Source organism: Schistocerca serialis, chromosome 6, assembly GCF_023864345.2.
Source record: "Schistocerca serialis cubense isolate TAMUIC-IGC-003099 chromosome 6, iqSchSeri2.2, whole genome shotgun sequence".
Lineage (NCBI taxonomy): Eukaryota > Metazoa > Arthropoda > Insecta > Orthoptera > Acrididae > Schistocerca > Schistocerca serialis.
Genome location: NC_064643.1, coordinates 728,623,230 through 728,638,983, shown reverse-complemented (window position 1 = coordinate 728,638,983; position 15,754 = coordinate 728,623,230).

Here is a 15,754-nt window from a genome sequence, read left to right as displayed (position 1 = left end):
CCTGCTGGAACAAAGCAAACATAATCTTACTACATAAGAAAGGAAGTATTCTTCACGATCTGAAGAACTACCGCCCCATTAGCTTACTTTCCGTTATATATGAAGGGCTTATTTCAATAGTGGTACAAGTCCATTTGTGTTCATTCTGAGATACACGAGTCCTAAAGTTAAATGAGCGCTGAAAAATCTGCAGTTGAGATACCATAAATATTCAAATATATATACTTAAAGATACCATAAATATTCAAGTATATATACTTACATATTTCTGGTATCTCAACTGCAGATTTTTCAGCGCTCATTTAACTTTAGGACCCTGTATCTCAGAATGAACACAAATGGAATTGTACCACTATTGAAATAAGCCCTTCATATAAAGTGTTCACTAAAGTCCTGAAAAATCGCATTAAAATGGTAGTGAAGACTGCACAGCCCACAGAACAAGCTGAATTCCGCAGTGGTTTCAGTACAATTGACCGTGTATACACACTGCGTGAGGTAATCAGTCGAGCCAATGAGTACTAAATGTCACCATGCATAGCCTTCATTGACTTCGAAAAAGCCATTGATTCTGTCAGCCACACTGCAGTCTTACAAGCACTGGCCGAGCAAGGAGTGGAAACAAAATATATTAACATATTGTGCAACATTTATGACACGTCTGTAGCATCTATCAACATAGGAAAAAACAAGTGCGAATTTCCCATTGGAAAAGGAGTAATGCAGGGCGATCCTATATCCCCGAAGTTGTTTATAGCAGTTCTCGAGATGGCTATGTCCAAAATTATTTGGAACAACAGAGAATAAGGATAAATGGTAAAAGGCTCACCAATCTGAGATTTGCAGACGATATAGTGGTCCTAGCTAACAGTAAGATGGAAATACAATCCTCTATAAAAGACTTAACAGATCGTTGACAGGAAGTTGGACTTAAAATAATTCACTCTAAAACTAAGGTTATGAATAATAAGTGGGCAGCTGCAGGACAAATAACACTGAACGGAAACATCCTAAACAGTGTTACAGAATACGTTTATCCGAGGCAATTAATTGACACAAAAGGGGATTGGAAAGCTGAAATTCTTCGTCGAATTAAACTGGGGTGGAGGGATTAGGGAAGGAATGCAACAGTTTTCAAATCTAACATGCCAGTCTACTTAAAGAAGACAGTTTTTGATCAGTGTGTCCTACCGGTTTTAACGTACGGGTGTGAAAGTTCGACTTTAAATGAGTTTTTCAAAAGGAAATTTAGAACCGCTCATAGAGCTATGGAAAGGTCAATGTTAGGTCTCACTAAGAAAGATCGACAGAAAAGTGAAGACATTGGAGCAATAACAGGAGTAAAATATATTACAGAACGGGTTAAGACTCTAAAATGGCAGTGGGCAGGACATATTGCACGAACGATGGATGGAAGATGGACAAAATCAGTTTTAGAGCGGAGTGCCAGAGAAAAACGAAGACCACCAGGGAGAACACGTGATCGCTGGGATAAGGAACTCAGGAAAGTTGCGGGCTTCAACTGGCAGAATACAGCAGAAGACAGAGATGCATGGGAAAAAACCTCTTAAAAATGTATTTAATAACTTAAAGAGGCTACATCTTGTATGGATTGAATTAACTGAACAATAAATAAATAAATAAATTATTGACAAGCGTCTCAACACATTTCCCTTGAAAGACGGCGAAACTGACGATTTCGTCGACTTTCACGTTATCGATATCTGAGATACAAATTATATAGAGTGATATGTAGATCAAATTAATTTGATTTTAAAATAGCGTATTCCTTTATTTTTTAAAAGATTATCCAGTAGTGACTACCAATACATGAAGTACTCGTAGGCCTTTAATGTCTTGAGAATTATGTTTGGCTGGGCTGGCAGTTTCACACAGACAGCAGATCAAAGCAGGCCAAAGGGCAATTTTAACTCAACGAATGTTGTAAAAGATGACGCCGACTCCAGGTAGGACAACGTTTACCGAAGACTGTTGTGTGACCTGGACAGGACGAGCGGACGACCATCGTGAGCCATCGGCATGTAATACCGTGGCCATCCGGACGGCCGCAGAGGAGTAGTTGGAATTCTGCACGACATGACCGCCACTCCCAGGTTATTAAAGCGTTTTTCTGCGGCGACGTTGTTATGAAGTACAGTGAAGGTCCCGGAAGGCAGGCAACAATGACACTTGGCTGGACGAAGCAGAGAAGACGGCGCCAGTCTGCCGATAGGAGAGCAATATACCAATCCACAGTATGCAGGCTCTGTGAAAGCTACTGATATGTATGTATGCCTCTATGCTATCGGTAGAAGACGGCAGGCGAGGTGAGAGAATCCTATAAGTGTGAGAATGCAACTTTCTCGTCTCAAAACTACCTGTAGCTGCCCCTCATGCACACACATCAAAAAAAGTTTTGCATCACCTCAGTTCCGAGAGTTCCGGAACCTGTACAGAAAATTGGAATAAATATCAACATAAACATCATTTCTACCCTTTTTATTGCTCATGAGAACCACACATTGCATGTTGTACCATCATACAGCGAGACCTTTAGAGGTGGTGGTCCAGATTGCTGTACGCACCGGTACCTCTAATACCCACTAGAATGTCCTCTTGCATTGATTAATGCCGGTATTCGTCGTGGCATATTAACAACAAGTTCATCAAGGCACTGTCGGTGCAGATTGTCCCACTCCTCAAAGGCAATTCGGTTGGTGGGTCACGTCGCCCATAAACAGCCCTTTTCAATCTATCCCAGACATGTTCGATTGCATTAATGCCTGGAGAACATACTGGCCATTCTAGTCGAGCGATGTAGTTATCCTGAAGGAAGTCATTCACAAGATGTGCACGATGGGGGCGAGAATTGGCGTCCGTGAGCGCGAATGCCTCGCCAACATGCTGCCGATATGGTTGCACTATAGGTCGGAGGATGGCATTCACATATCGTGCAGCCGTTACGGCGCCTTCCATGACCACCAGCGGCCTACGTCGGCCCCACATAATGCCGCCCCAAAACTGCAGGGAACCTTCAACCTGCTGCACTCGCTGCACAGTGTGTCTACGGCGTTCAGCCTGACTGGGTTGCCTCCAAACACGTCTCCGGAGATTGTCTGGTTGAAGGCATATGCAACACTCATCGATGAAGAGAACGTGATGCCAATCCTGAGCGGTCCATTCGGTATGTTGTTGGGCTCATCTGTACCGCACTGCATGGTGTCGTGGTTGCAAAGATGGACCTCGCCATGGACGTCGCAAGTGAAGTTGCGCATCATGCAGCCTATTACGCACAGTTTGAGTCGTAACACGACCTCCTGTGGCTTCACGAAAAGCATTATTCAACATGGTGGCGTTGCTGTCAGGGTTCCTCCGGTCATCAACTGCAGTAGTAGCCCTTGGGCGGCCTGAGTGAGGCATGTCATCGACAGTTCCTCTCTCTCTGCATCACCTCCATGTCCGAAGAACATCGCTTTGCTTCACTTCGAGACGCCTGGACACTTCCCTTGTTGAGAGCCCTTCTTGGCACAAAGTAACAATGCGGACGCGATCGAACCGCGGTACTGACCGTCTAGGCGTGGCTGAACTACGGACAACGCGAGCCGTACACCTCCTTCCTGGTGGAATTACTGCAACTGATCGGCTGTCGGACCCCCTCCGTCTAATAGGCGCTGCTCATGCATGCTTGCTTACGTTTTTGGGCGGGTTTAGTGTCATCTCTGAACAGTCAAAGGGACTGTGTCTGTGATACACTATCGACAGTCAACGTCTGTCTTCAGGAGTTCTGGCAACTGGGCTGATGCAAAACTTTTTTTGATGTGTGTATATAAAGCTGATAGGAATCTTAGGACTGTTGGAGGAAACAACATACCGTAACACAATAATGTGCTCCTTTGAGGCACCGACAGGACAGAGTCAAAACAAATTCGCTTCGTTAACTATAGGCCTCTGGGCGCGAAAATGCGGGAATTTCATTGGTCAGCCTGGTTTGACGTAGTAGTTTTGAAAAATTACTGAGAAGTGGGAGGACACTATAGGAGAATTGACACTTGTCATGGGATGATTTCTCGTGAGAGGCTAGGATTGCCTCTTGAAGAAGGGACAAATGTTACGAAGGCAGATAGGAGGAACTAAAGAGTCACTTCGTCCTCTGGTAGTGAGAGAATCACTTCGAGTTCTGCTTGCAGAATTCGATGTGAGAAGTAGTGATTTCACTTTGCAGTTCCAACTGGAGGATGATGTAAGGTTTGCGTTAGGTAGCTTTTCGGGATTCAGAGGCCTAGTCTGACATTGTGGCCGCCGACAGCAGCAGCAATGGCCGACAACACAACGACGCTGTTGAAAAAATGGTAAGATCTGCAGTTGACTTAATCGGGTAAGTGGTCGCAATGTATTCAGTTAACGTTAGAGTGTTGTTGGGTCGGAGGAAGACACCCTTCTAGCATGAATAATTTTACGAACTCAAATTTTGGCAGTCGCTGCTATCAGATCACGGAAATGGATAATGTAATAACCTACCTATAGTTTCCTTGCCTTCAATTTCCGCCAGTTTTAATTACTTGCAACTGTTTCGTGTTCTTGTGATCATTTGTTAGTGAACAGGGTGTCACTAAAAATGTTCATGTTATACGTCAGTGCAACTACTGAACTTGTTTTGTGTGATGATTTATAATAATGAATAATAATTACATACGTATCTCACCAGCTCACAAAATTAAATTACACTACTGGCCATTGAAACTGCTACACCACGAAGATGTACTACAGACGCGAAATATAACCTATAGGAAGAAGATGCTGTGATATGCAAATGATTACCTTTTCAGAGCATTCACACAAGGTTGGCGCCGATGGCGAACCCTACAACGTGCTGACACGAGGATAGTTTCCAAGTGATTTCCCATACACTAACAGCAGTTGACCGGTGTTGCCTGGTGAAACGTTGTTGTGATTCCTCGTGTAAGGAGGAGAAATGCGTACCATCACGCATCCGACTTTGATAAAGGTTGGATTGTAGCCTATCGCGATTGCGGTATATCGAATCGCGACATTGCTGCTCGCGTTGGTCGAGATCCAATGAGTGTTAGCAGAATATGGAATCGGTGGGTTCAGGAGGGTGATACGGAACGCCGTGCTGGATCCCAACGACCTCGTATCACTAGCAGTCGAGATGACAGGCATCTTATCCGCATGGCTGTAACGGAACGTACAGCCACGTCTCGATCCCTGAGTCAACAGATGGGGACGTTTGCAAGACAACAACCATCTGCACGAACAGTTCGACTACGTTTGCAGCAGCATGGAATATTAGTTCAGAGACCATGGTTGTGGTCACCCTTGAAGTTGCATCACAGACAGGAGCGCGCTACAGTCCGGAACCGCGCGACTGCTACGGTCGCAGGTTCGAATCCTGCCTCGGGCATGGATGTGTGTGATGTCCTTAGGTTAGTTAGGTTTAACTAGTTCTAAGTTCTAGGGGAATGATGACCTCAGATGTTAAGTCCCAAAGTGCTCAGAGCCATTTGAACCATTTGAACAGACAGGAGCGCCTGCGATGGTGTACTCAACGACGAACCTGGATGCACGAATGGCAAAACGTAATTTTTTCGTATGAATCCAGGTTCTGTTTACAGCATCATGATGGTCGCATCTGTCTTTGGCGACATCGCTGTGAACGCACATTGGAAGCGTGTATTCGTCATCGCCGTACTGGCGGATCACTTGGCGTGATGGTATGGGGTGCCATTGGTTACACGTCTCGGTCACCTCTTGTTCACATTGACGGCACTTTGAACAGTGGACGTTACATTCCAGATATGTTACGACCCGTGGCTCTACCCTTCATTTGATCACTGCGAAACCCTACATTTCAGCAGGATAATGCACGACCGCATGTTGCAGGTCCTGTAGGGGCCTTTCTGGATACAGAAAATGTTCGACTGCTGCCCTGGAAAGCACATTCTCCAGATCTCTCACCAATTGAAAACGTCTGGTCAATGATGGCCGAGCTATTGGCTCGACACAATACGCCAGTCACTACTCTTGATGAACTGTGGTAAGGTATTGAAGCTGCATGGGCAGCTGTACCTGTACAAGCCATCCAAGTTCTGTTTGACTCAATGCCCAGGCGTATCAAGGCTGTTATTACGGCCAGAGGTGTTTGTTCTGGGTACTGATTTCTCAGAATCTATTCACCCAAATTGCGTGAAAATGTAGTCACATGTCTGTTCTAGTATAATATATTTGTCCAATGAATACCCGTTTATCATCTGCATTTCTTCTTGGTGTAGCAATTTTAATGGCCAGTAGTGTACATTGTCACTATTCCACCACCCTTTTCAAGTCTATATGGTCATAATTTAACGTTAATAAAAAAAATCCTTGCATAACAAGTGATAGTTTACCTTCTTCATTGGGCATCTACATATTGATGCAGGTTGATTACCTAAAGGTTTAGGTGGCAGGGCAGTGCACCCTTAGGCTTCAACTGCAATCGATGGCTCCTTTCTTGACGCGTTTCTCCATCGAGTGAGAATGTGTCACAAATATGCTGATCTAACTCCAATGGCAAACTTACAAGAGATGAGATTAACATCATAGGATGGGTTACTGTCGAAGTTCCGTGTGCTTACATTCCTAGAAGAGTAAGCCTACGTATACCTCGCGAAAAACGGCACTTATTTGAAATTAGATAGATTAGAGGTTATAGGGCGACTTGACAGGTGTCATTCTTCCCAAGCCAGTTAATAACATAGGTCAACGAAAATTTTTTTTTTTTAAAACGTTTTTTTACTTTGATAGCCGATCTTTATAGATTTTTATGAGCTAGCTTCTCAGTGAAGTGATCAACAGTACTCCCCCATCATTTTGGTGTTCCAACGGCCTTGGTAGCGTTTTCCCATCACTAATGTCCTGGTGAAAACGCTCTCCTCGCTCCTCACTAACATCTCCCAGATTGTCCAGGAAGTAATCAAGGTGACTGTTCAAAAAGTGAACTTTTAGGCTCATTAAACATCCTACAGTTTTAAACTCCTTTAACATTGTAGCTATAGTAGAAACATAATCTGGGTCTTTTTCATGTCCTAAGAACTTTGTAATGACTTCCTTGAATGATACCCATGCTTCTTTCTCATTTAAGGTCATTGTGAATTCAGAGTTAATATCAAACATCAATTTTCTAATGTCAGGTCCACAAAGACGCCTTCTTTTAGTTTAGCTTCTGAAAGGTGTGGAAAATTTTGGCAGAAATACTTAAAACAAGGTCCATCTTTAGGCAAAGCCTTTATAAACTGTTTCATTAGGCCTAACTTTATATATATATATATATATATATATATATATATATATATATATATATATATATAATGGAAGGAAACATTCCACGTGGGAAAAATTATATATAAAAACAAAGATGAGGTGACTTACCGAACAAAAGCGCTGGCAGGTCGATAGACACACAAACAAACACAAACATACACACAAAATTCAAGCTTTCCCAACAAACTGTTGCCTCATCAGGAAAGAGGGAAGGAGAGGGGAAGACGAAAGGAAGTGGGTTTTAAGGGAGAGGGTAAGGAGTCATTCCAATCCCGGGAGCGGAAAGACTTACCTTAGGGGGAAAAAAGGACAGGTATACACTCGCACACACGCACATATCCATCCACACATACAGACACAAGCAGACATATTTAAAGACCAAAAAACTATGTACAGAATGTCCAAGAGGTGTGGATACATACATGTTACAATTGTCTAGTAAAAGAGCCTTTAAACTAGTTTTGGATGAATCAATAAACAGCCTCCAGTCTTCCTTTTTGTCTTTAAATATGTCTGCTTGTGTCTGTATGTGTGGATGGATATGTGCGTGTGTGCGAGTGTATACCTGTCCTTTTTTCCCCCTAAGGTAAGTCTTTCCGCTCCCGGGATTGGAATGACTCCTTACCCTCTCCCTTAAAACCCACTTCCTTTCGTCTTCCCCTCTCCTTCCCTCTTTCCTGATGAGGCAACAGTTTGTTGCGAAAGCTTGAATTTTGTGTGTATGTTTGTGTGTCTATCGACCTGCCAGCGCTTTTGTTCGGTAAGTCACCTCATCTTTGTTTATATATATATATATATATATATATATATATATATATATATATATATATATATATATATAGGTGGTAGGAGTGCGTTTTTTTGGATGTACAAGGTTTTTGCATAGAATGTTCTTCTCACCAGGTTTTAAAGACTGCCTCACAGGCCAGTTCTTTCTGCACCAGTGTTGATCCCTAGCCCTGCTGTCTCATTCGCACAAGAAACAAGGAAATTTGCTCCTTGCTGACCAAGGAGCATGCATGTTACTATTAGATTGCCACATATCATCCAACCACGAGCATAATCGCCTATTTTATTTAGCACTATTTCTAGGTTTTCATAGCTTTCTTTCATATGTACAGAATGTCCAAGAGGTGTGGATACATACATGTTACAATTGTCTAGTAAAAGAGCCTTTAAACTAGTTTTGGATGAATCAATAAACAGCCTCCAGTCTTCCTTTTTGTATTCAATACCAAACTTATTCATCAGACTGGGAATGTCTGAGCAGTACATTAAATCACCTTCTTGTTGAAAAAACTTGGAAAACTGCTGTTCTCTTTTTCTACACATGTATATGTTGGTTCCAACTGCCAATAAGGCATTTTCTTTGAATCTAGAGCCACGCAATTCAGCTTTTTCTTTCTTTAAGCCCAGATCTCTAACCAAATCGTCAAGCTCAGTCTGAGTAAACAATCCGGGCTCTAGACTTTCTGTATTACAATGGAATTCATCATCATTTGGTTCATCTAAATCACATTGTACATCAGAAAATACTTCTGTTGGAATAGAATTTAAATCATCTGGTGGTTCAGGAACCAACAAATGTACACCATTTCCTACTGGTCGGGGCAGACGGAATGTTAGGGTAACTTATTATCTTCTTGTTTTTCGAATTATGACCAGCAATATCAACACTGCAAAAGCAGCTATCATCGGAATGATTTCTTGGCTACCTCCATATAATAGGAACAGCAAATCTAAAGGCTTTTTTTCTCCTTTTTGAACCATTTTCTCAGATCTTCAACACACACATAACGTACCTTATGCATCGCCCAAGATGTATCTTGATCACCAAGTTTAGATCCAAAGTATGATAGATAAACCTTTTTCACAAAGTCTGTAATGTTTCTTTGGTGCTTTTTAATCACAAATTCACTACAAATATAACAAAAACTGACAGCAGAGTTTTTACAACCACGATTAGACATTGTACTGAGCACCTGAACAGGAAATGGGAAAGTGAGGTTAGGTTGACAGTAAACAAAACAACATCTGTTAACACAAAAATAGAATTGATCTTTTTTGCCAGCAAATGTTTTTCAGCAGTGCTACCAATGTCATCTACATTCATTAGACCTCCTTTTTAAATTATTTTATCTATACAAAAGCTGTTAAATTCTTTTAAAAAATCACTTAATTTAATAAATTTAATTGTAAAATGTGCATAAATGGTGTGTGATACAGTTTTTTAAGTATCATATTTGGCTTTCCCATCCTAAAAGAACATAAGAATAAGGTATTTTCAACAAAAATGTTTTTCCATCGTTGGCCTGTGTAATTGCAACAGGAAAGTAGAAAGTGACATTGGAAAATGAAGTACACTTTGCTGAGTTTGTGACACTTGCACGGAGTGACACTTGTATGGAAATGGAACGTGTTGACATTTGCACGGAGCTGAGGACACTGTAGGTAGACAGGGTGTTCCAGAAGTAGCATACACCGGCCTGTCCGCCACTACCTGCGACGTATTCTGGAGAAGGCCAAAGCCCATTTCATGCACAAAGTTCCCTGCCCGCCCCTGTACAAGTTCGTAGCGTGTGTGGCTTTCTCTCTGAGTTCAGTACTGCAGCTCATCTCTGACTGGCAAGTAGTGTTCCGTATTTTAGTGCTCAGATAACGGAGGTCAACGAGACCACCAAAGGGAAGCCTTTACTGATTTACAATGGGCGTCGGTACATAGTGGGCTGTACATACAAACAAGAAGTGACTTACTGGCATTGAGTAAGCCTTAAAAAGAATAAAAGCAAACGGAGACTATCCACAAAAAATAAAACTCTTCTAGGGAAAGTTAGCCATGTTTTTATTCCAGATGAAGCAACAAATGAAGGTGTGAAAACATTTTGTCAGCGCAAAGAAGCGGGCAAAAGAAACAGATGTTCAGTTTCACCTGTTGAAGTTGAATCAGTAGGGTAGCTATTCAACCGAGGCTACGACATAGTAACATCATTACCATCACACAGTGGTGCGAAACTATCGTTACATCGTATTAGGCGGAAATGTATGGGAACTACACAAGATCCTACCTATTCTGGGGTAGCACATTTTTTCTTCCGAGAAAATAATTTACTGACGAATGGTGGTAGCAATTTTTATTTATATAACAGGGGGTCTAATCACAGAATACTGGTGTTTACCAAACTGCGAATCCTTCTTTGTGGATGGGTCGTTCAAGAATTTGGGCAAGCAGTTTGGACAGTTGTTTGTATTCCACGCCGACCTTAATAGTTCTTAGGATGAAACAAAAAGTATTGCTCTTGTTTACGCTTTGCTGCCAAATAAAAAGTGAGAAACACGAACTTTTTCTTTTAAGCTATTAAAACTAATGTGCCTGGGAGGAACCCTGAAACTCTGATGATGGACTTCGAAATTATCATCATCGAAGTATCTAACAGTTTGTTTCCTGGAACAGAAGCTACGGGTTACAGAATTCATTTTAATCGCTGCTTGTGGAAACAAGTTCAATGTTACGGCCTCATTCCAGTCTATGAAAAAAAAAAAAACGAGGAAATATGCTGTCACATTAGAATGTGTTCTGCTCTAGTACATCTTCCCCTGGAGTGTTGGATGATGGTCGGTTGTGCGTTCAGGAGAGAATGCATGAAAAGCAAAAGCTTCAGGACGTTTGTGACTGTTTAGTGGCTTGATACCGAAAATGTGGCTAGAGAGATGTGCAACTGCAGTGGAAGTCGCCATTGCGCTAATAATCTCTCAGAAGGATGGGACCGAATAATAAATACATTAATATCGGAAAATCATCCGAATTGCTCATTAGTGAAAAATCTTCAAGAAGATGCAGAGTACCATGGATACAAGTTTGATCGACTAATTTTAAACTTTGATGGGAAAAGAAGAAAAAAAGTCAGCGATTAGGACTGATGAATGACTGAAAAGGCTTTAAGGAAACTTCGAACCGATGGGATCTTAAAATCATTTCTGACTTGTTTTGCCTACGCACAGAAGTAACAATGACGACTAAAACGTCAGAATCACTGAAAATTTTGTAAATATTGAAAAGTAGTTCAATGTAATCATCGTAAATTAATTTAATGCGGGTCAAAAAGCGACTACCTTCTCATGGTGCTCCATGGAAACGACGCAAAGTGGGCCATATGCCTTTGGAAATTTGTAAAATATTTTCTGATAAAGACTGACAAGACTATCTCAAACGCCAAGCCTTTTCTAGGGATTAATCGCAGCATTCGCCTTGAGAGGTTCTTAGAATCACAATTTGTGTGGGTGGACACCGAATACAAAATCTTTGAAGCGGAAACGCAGGCAAATGACAAGCAATTAAATCCATATTTCCACCCTTCTTTAGAAAACGGGCAGACCAGCATAAAATTGGTAAAGACGAATTATCATATAAAAGTGACTGGTCGCAGTTTTGCAGCCTTTCAACATACATTAAAATTAATTTCTAATAACACATGGCCGACTGGTGGCGCAGGAGAAGTGCAAACAATGTGCTCCCTCCAGAAGAATGACCGTCATTACTGTAGGTTTGGCGTAGCGTTAGAAACGAACATACAGTTTATACGTCTCGGTGCTGAAGAGCAGACTCCAGCCAAAAATTTAACTTTCCTTCTACCTTGCCGGTAGCAATCAAATTTTAAAATCGCGATTGTTATGTAAAGATGTAGCAATTCCCAAGTTTGGAAGCCAGCATCTTCACTGGTTATCAGGTTTTGGATTTTTAATATTTTTTTCATGGTATTCTTTAAAACCAACTTTTGGTACTCACACCACAATTGCCACATCCCGAATTCTTTAGGCACGTCCCCAAGACATAATCCAAAGGTTCAGTGCATTCATTTTATGAAAAATTTTAATAATTTGTTTTCAGTGTTTATGTCAAATTTCAGCCTTAAATTTTCTTTAATTCTCGGTACATAAATGTTATTATATTATAAATAAATTACATTTGTGATATTATTAATGCATAGAAGTGCGTAATCACATCAAGACACCTTCCTGCAAAAATTTCATTCAGGTTGTTTAATATTTATGATAAAGAGTTGGCACTCAGCTTAGAAAAATAAACTTATGGTAAAATGGATTTTAGCATTGTTTCAAAAAATGAATATTGATACAAGCCACATATCCACTAAAATTCACCAGCACCATAGCGTTTTCTCTTCCTGCTTATATGAGGCTTCTTGTAATTTCAAGATAAAGGTAGCCTTTTCTTGAATTTTCTCAATAAAAAATCTACTCATAGTCTTCTTGCGGATGTTCAATGGCTGGGATATTTGATTATAAGCCAATACCTGTTTCCTTGGTGCTTGTTGACTGTACTGAAAAGGACTTCAGTGTCTTCCCTAAATTTATATTTATACAGTCAACAGGAACAGTCAACAGGAAAGTTTTTCAAACAGGAAAACAGCTTCAGTTTTCCTGGTAATCCTGCAACTTGGTTTTCCCAGTTTGAGGTATACGAAGATCGGAGTAAAGATCATTCTGTTTAATGATGATAGAAATCAAAAACTATCTTGTGCCACAGCGCCTTACTCGGCCAGTATTTCAAACATTTCCTAGACATACTTGTAATTCAAATACAGTCAAACCATTTTGGCATCTAGCTATGAAATATTTTTCGAAAAAATTGAAGTTTGGGGTAGAGTCTCCCCTTAAAATGGGGAGTAGTTGTTTTTAAAGGGATGAAAAGTAGCAGGGTGGTTGGGTTAGGGACTTCAGAGTGATCAGACTGATCAACATCTAGATATCAGTGTAGGATGCCTGGTCTGTATGTTTATTGTATGCGATGGTTTCTTGATATACTTAGTGTTCTATTAATATGCTTCAAAACTTTGAACATGACGAAAAAATTCGGTTTCAGTGCAATAGGTTATGGACACTTGGAAGGCGAACAGTAAGAAGCCGATGTGCAGAAAAAAAATCCTCCGTTTCTAAGCAATATGACTGAAGAAACTATTCAAACAATCATCTCAATAATTTTCCCAACATTTTCACTATGAAAATATGTTTTTGTTTTCAGCAGGAACACTCAACGAATGAATCTACAGTTAGATCAAATTGCCGTACTGCTTTTCAGGTTGCAAAGGACTGCACAATTTCACTGATCTTCAGATTATGTTTAGAGTGAGGAAACTCTGCCACAGCTAGAACTTATACGCCTACAGTTTGATGTTTGAGAGATTAGTTTCATGGCAAAATTAGTCTCGTAGACTTCTGTTTACCCAAGGTAAATTTTCACGACTTTATAAGTCTGTAGCTACAGTTATGTCGATGTTTAGACTTACATTTACATGCAGCTTTCTTATGCAATGAAGAGAACGAAAGTAGTGGGACAATGATTGCATCAAGGTGTTGGGTTACTGCAGGTTGCATATATTCTGGGTCAAACTTGACTGATTCGCAAAAGCAACAGAACCATTCTGAATGCGGTACTGCACTTTATTCAGTTTTTCAAGCAAAATTAATGCAAATTCTTTGCTCCATCCTGTTCGTAAGTGAAGATTCACAGAGCGCTTGAAGACATGTGCAAACTTTTTGTCTCTCAACAATAAACTAAATATTAAAAACATCTGAAAATGCAAACACACATCAGGAACATACATACCACTGAGATTAAAAAACTTTGAAAATCGGTTGCATAAATCCAGCGAAATAAAAAATTCCCGTTACTTTTTGATCACACCCCTTACATAAGAAAGTCAAGATACAGACACATAGGTCCTATACACTATTTATCGCTAAATAATGCAAGGTAAAGTTGAAGGAACAGAAAGAACCTGGTTCACACAACAGAAATGGAACCAAAGACTGCTCCAGTAATACACCTTACGTTTTTTTGTTTGTGGTTTGGGTCATAACTTTATCCTTTCTACCCAGATACAAGCAACTACCTTATCTATTTTGGTGATCATATATGGAGCCGTTTGCTACATACTGCTGAATGTTTTTCTGTATAAAAACCTTAGTTCAGAATATATATTCACATTGAACTGGGAAAATGCTGTATCTCACTTTTTAAATAGTGCAATGGGCACTTGCATTATTTTCGATCATTATTCTGATAATCCATGTCTGCTTGTGTCTGTATATGTGTGGATGGATATGTGTGTGTGTGCGAGTGTATACCTGTCCTTTTTTTCCCCTAAGGTAAGTCTTTCCGCTCCCGGGATTGGAATGACTCCTTACCCTCTCCCTTAAAACCCAAATACTATAAAGCTAAACTACTTCTGGCAAAAAAGCAAGCAGTGGAGAACTATATAGAAAGAGCTCCCAATAAATGCAAGGCAGCTCGGCAAATAATAAAACAAGAGAATACACCGAAACGCACAGAAACAGCTCTGCTTGGTCCTGAAGAATTAAACGAGTACTTTTTAAACTCAGTTAAAGAAATAAGTAACAGTATCAAAGCAACAAATTCATCTGCAATGAACTTTGTTGGAACACCACTGCCTGTTAACTTGGCATTTCAATGGAGGGCTGTCACACCTGCTGATGTTATAAAAGCTGTATCCAAATTTTCAGGTTCTAAAAGTATGGACTGTTATTGGTTATCAAATAACATAATTAAAAAGACAATACACTCAATCGCCAAACCATTAGCTTATATTTTTAATAAATGTGTAGAATTTGGAGTTTTTCCGGATGCACTCAAGGTATCAAAAGTTGTCCCAGTTTTTAAAAAAGGAGACAAACATCTCCCCAAAAGCTACAGACCAGTCTCCATTGTTCCAATATTCTCAAAGGTATTTGAGGCGCTGATACACAAACAAATAAGCAACTTCTTTGAAAAACACAATATCCTATGTAACAATCAGTTTGGCTTTCGAAAGGGGAAGAACACAACAGGGGCCGTCTTGGAAATCATTGACCAAACCTTAACAGCTTTTGAAAATAATAACATGGTATCACTGGTATTATGTGACCTAAGCAAAGCTTCCGATTGCATTCCTGTTGACATACTACTGGGGAAACTAGAGTTTTATGGGGTGAGAGGGAGCACTTTATCTGTGATAAATTCTTATTTAAGTAACCAAAAACAATTCGTTTCAGTCAGAAATTTAAATTCTTCCATCATGGAAATCAGCACAGGTGTATCACAAGGGTCTATCCTTGGACCCTTCTTCTTCATTGTCGCTATTAATGATTTACCTAAAAATATAGCTCACCCTGTTGTGTGTTATGCTGACGATACAACACTACTTACCACACATCAGAACATTTCAGATCTGAATAACCTAACAAAAGAAATACTAGATAAGGCCCTGGACTGGTTTGCAGCCAATAAGCTCCTATGCAACCCTGACAAAACACAACAACTTTTAATGGGAACATCAAATGAAGTAGGCAATAAGTCGGTAAAACTCTTAGCTATTCACATTGACTCAAAACTATATTGGGAGGAACATGTCAATCATGTATG